The sequence below is a fragment of the Palaemon carinicauda genome, chromosome 44 (assembly GCF_036898095.1).
Source record: "Palaemon carinicauda isolate YSFRI2023 chromosome 44, ASM3689809v2, whole genome shotgun sequence".
Taxonomy (NCBI): Eukaryota; Metazoa; Arthropoda; class Malacostraca; order Decapoda; family Palaemonidae; genus Palaemon; species Palaemon carinicauda.
This window is the reverse complement of record NC_090768.1, coordinates 13,788,886-13,793,885: the sequence shown is the minus strand read 5'-3', so window position 1 is coordinate 13,793,885 and position 5,000 is coordinate 13,788,886.

The following is a 5,000-nucleotide window of genomic DNA, read 5'->3' as shown; positions in this document are numbered from 1 at the left end:
TGAACAATAGCTTTCTACGAGGAAGACTTCCCGTATGGAAAACAAGTGAAAACAGAGTCGAATTTTTATAAAAGGACAGGGAGGGAGCAACAGGCAGACCAGCAAAAGATTAAAAAATCCTATCATGTTGGAGGGTGGAAAATTGAAGCAAGAACCTCGATATATGATACTCCTTCACCGTTGAGTTTGGTGATGTTTTTAAGCAATCTACGTCAATACTAAAGCCGCAAAGCGCTGGCTTTTACTCTCTGGCTAACCAAAACTGGTTGATCTAAACGAGATAAAACCTTACCAGGCAAAACTATAAAAAAATTGATAGTTATCAAAGAAATTCCGCATCGAGTGATTTTATATTTATATGCATAATCCTCCTTGGCAACGGATCCTCACGACTCCCAGATCGAAAAATGCGGAATTGGTTCCAAAAGGAACAAGGACCCGTAACTACTCGCCTTCCGAGACATAGCAGGAACGACAGCCTGAATTACTGTAAATTAAAAAGCCATTGCATTTAATTCTCCACCATTACCATCGGGGGCATATGAGATCGCAGGCCCATCATCAAACTTGAACGCTTCAACCCCAAGCAAAAATGCGCGTTCATTATCGTGTCTGAAACAGCCATGGCTCGAGGCTGACCTTAATTGCGGCCAGCGTGCAAAAAACCGAGAGGGGAAAAGGAACGCGATAAACGCTCCAAGATGAGAGCTATAATTTCATTAATGTACTCGGAAAAACATACTCCTGCCGAGGTACCCGAATCAAATTAACGTCCTAATTTCTGATGACGCCTCCGGAATTGTATGTTCAATGCATAAATGGTGAGGAGATATTTATACTCAATGCAGTTTTAGTTAATTGCATGACTCATTATCTATCCTAACTACTGAATGAATAAGTAAATTTTTCAATGTTGATACAGAAACAGAAAATTTGAAAAGCAATTGACGAAACTCAGCATAACAAGCTACTCCCCTTCCACGGTTTTAACGTGCTATAATCTATTTCTTATTTTTAAGCGCAGTAAAAAAAAAAAAAAAAAAAAAAAAAAATCTCGGAAAGCTTCCTGGTACTTTACGTAGCCCCCACAAAGTTAACAGTGATAACTGTGCATACGGTATATTTACGTCTGAATCAACGTGACTTTTCTTAAAAGCCCTTTTGAAGTAACAAACACGCAGTTCGAGACAGTGTTCACCACGAAAGCACTGCCAATAGCTAGTCATTGCCATTGAAATGATGGTAATATTTCTTTTCAATTGATGTCATTTGCTACTCCTGACTTATAAAAAAAGTGTAAAATAAAAGTAGGTAAACCTAACTAGAGCTACTATATCACGGCTTCTGGATCTGTCGCTTTCATTGCCTTTATAAATGAACTTTTAAATACCATTGAATACATTTTTAGTGCTCTCTGATTAATTTTATTCTTTAACAAAGCATCAGTGTGTGTGTGGGGTGTGAGAGAGAGAGAGAGAGAGAGAGGAGAGAGAGTAGAGAGAGAGAGAGAGAGAGAGAGAGGAGAGAGAGAGAGAGAGAGAATAACTGAAGTGCGGATAAGTAATCATGACCTAATAAATCAAAGGATGTTTTAACGAGTGTTTTTACTGATTATTTACATAAAATTTCACATTGTTCTCTTTCCTTTTATTCGTCTCCATAACACAGTTTTGATATCTTAATAAAGAGAAAGCGTAAAGCTGGACATATCTAGCAAAGGGTAAAGCCTCTGTGGTGGACTTTAGCCAAACATTTTCATTTTGTCTAAATAAATGAGATTCTTAATTATAAGTATTAAAAGTGTCGAGGAAAGCAAGCGGAAAGGTAGAACAAAGGTTATTTCTTTGGGATCATTAATGTTTAAATCTGGATAATGACGCAGTAAATATTCTGTATGTGGCAAAAAAATAAAATACGTTGGCTTTTAAAGGGTTATATGGTCCATAAAACATATGAATATGATGCATCATTGATTAACAAGAAATCAGACTAAAATAATAAAACGAGCATATTTGCAAATTTCTTACAGCCAATCAAAACCCAAAAATAATTCCATATTCATAATACTGGCTAATTTATCTCGCCTGGTGTACCTTTCCCTTTAGGTACTCTAATTGTCATTGTCATTCAAATCTCCCAACCCTACCCCACCTCCTGAAAATATACATAAGTAATTAATAATATCAAAACAATTCTTCTCCAAGCGTTCCGGTTACTTTTTTTCCCAGAATAAATGCGCTTTCAAAGGAGACAACATACAAAGCTTCATAGTAACCTTGAAGACGCAAATCTTCAATGAATATGTAATACATGAAAGACACCGAGGTCCTGTTACAGACCCTTCGCCTGTATTTCCATAACAATACCCCACTATGTTAACTCTTAGCATTAATAATCAGTTTACACATTTTTTTACAATTCAAATGAGATTACAAATTCAATACATAATGGAAAAAAAACATTTAATGATATTCAGTGATGCATAATATAGGAAGGTTTTCGCTTGGTCAGGAGTTGAATGACTTAGTTAATTCATTCATTTATTCAGAAAATCCTACATTACAATGAAGTTCTTCAAGATAAAATCATAAACAGGTGATAATAAGCTTAAATGTACAAAATGTATGAGAGAGAGAGAGAGAGAGAGAGAGAGAGAGAGAGAGAGAGAGAGAGAGAGAGATGAGAGAGAGAGAGAGAGAGAGAGAGAGAGAGTTTATCTTTAAAAGAAATAATCACAGAAGAATCCACCTGCCACTTCCTCTGTTATCTGGAAACGTATCCAGCATCCTTCAAGCATCTCAGGTTTACAGCTCCATCTCCCTTTCGCTCGTCTCCCCCTTTCCTTCTTGTAAATTCTCCTTCATCGATGGCAGGGCCATCTGAATATTGACTTCGAATATGACCTTGGCCTTAAAACTCAACGACCTTGATATTTTAGTCATACAGTGGATGGGGGTTAAGAGAGAAGAGAGAGAAATGGGTGGGGTGGGGGGGAAAAGAGGCTGCATTCATGCATACACATGTGCACCCATTATTATTCATTATTCATCCATTTCCTCACCTAGTAGAAGGCTGGGTAAGAAATTTACATACCACTGAGTCACTCCCCCCACGAGCCTAAAGAAACCTCTTGTATGACCGCACGCAACACATACACATCCTGGTCAAGAAGATGCAAGAAGGAGGGGTAGAAAAAATGAGGGGAGGAGGAAAAGAGGGAGAGAATTGGGGCCAGGGCGAATGGGGAGTAGGGGGGATGGGGATTGAGAAGAAGACAATCTAAGCCTCATTTCATAAGGAGACGAAAGAAATCTTGTCACGGATCAAATCGATTTCATCAACAGCGTACGGTCTCTGTCACAATGATTTTTCTTCCTCGATGAAGACCTAACCATCCCTCTCTCACTCCCCCGCAAGCATCAGCGTCTTTCGTAAATATCAAGTCATTAATTCCACGACACGGTTTCCGTCGCTTGAAGATAGCCCTCTTAGCATCGTCGATGCGTAATTCAGTGATTTAAAAATAATCATCATTTGCATTTCAAATTTCCCTTGATTAAAATCTCTCTCTCTCCTCTCTCTCTCTCTCGCTCTCTCTCTCTCTCTCTCTCTCTCTCTCTCTCTCTCTCTCTCGACTTTAACAAGATAGCCCTGGTTTAGTTGGCCATTGACTTCTCAATTCCTCGTTCTTCGTCAACAAACCCCCTTATACCACTCCTCCTTCATCTCTCCCCCTTTGTGGTCTTCGTCGTCTAGTTAAGTGGTCAGAATATTTATAAGACACGTAGGGGGAAGACAGACCCCCTTACTCGATGCCTCACTCCTTCCTACTTCTCTCACCTCGATCGTCATTCAGGAACGTAGAAGTTACTCTGCATCCCATTAAGAAAAGGAGAGAGGGACATGCATCTTATTGAGAGAGAGAGAGAGAGAGAGAGAGAGGAGAAGAGGAGAGAGAGAGAGAGAGAGAGAGAGAGAGAGAATAAATCTTACACCAACGAGTGCCATAAAAATAACGATAAACTACAAGTGCGACATAAATTTTCCGTTTATAAACATTGACTTGGAACTGGATCGACGCAGAAATTAACATTGGAAACTTAAAATTCAATTCCACATGTAATTAAATATAAAATATAATAAAAACAAACTTGATTCTCTCTCTGTCTCTCTCTCTCTCCTCTCTCTTCCTCTCTCTCTCTCCTCTCTCTCTCTCTCCTCTCTCTCTCTCAACAACACGATGTGGATCTGATGAAGACGTCGAAAAGGGGATGACGATAGTGTCATTCATCCTTCAACTGCTTAAGTTTGAGGCATCGCTTGGAATATTTGTGTATTAATTAGGTTACAAAGGAATTGTTGATTTGCTTGGAAAGGGTAAGAGAAATCTAGCAGGGGATGGAGAACGTCTTAAATATTTCGATTGAGATCTCTTAGTCTTTCATTTCAGACCCAATATAATTTCTTTTAAATAACCCTATATAAAATGCCTAATGACAAGGATGGGCATCAGCTTATTATATCAATTAATAGACACACACATACAATATACATACATACAGATATATACATACAAATATAAATATAAATATAAATATAAATATAAATATTTATATATATACATATTCATATTTATATATATATAATATATATATATATATATATATATATATATATATATATATATATATATATATACATATATATATACACATATGTATATATATATACAGTAAACACATTTATACATATATACGTATATATACGCATGTATATATATATATATATATATATATATATATATATATATACATATAATCAAGACTACGCATGACTTGCAAACACAACTATCAGGAAAAAGAAAATAAATGTCTAATCCCGAACTAAAAAGTTGTTCTCTTTCTAAGCATAAACTCAAGATATTTTGAACTTTAAACGAACAGTGGCATTCGCGATTGTCCAACAACGCGAAGGGCAACTAGAGTTATAAAAAGTAACCT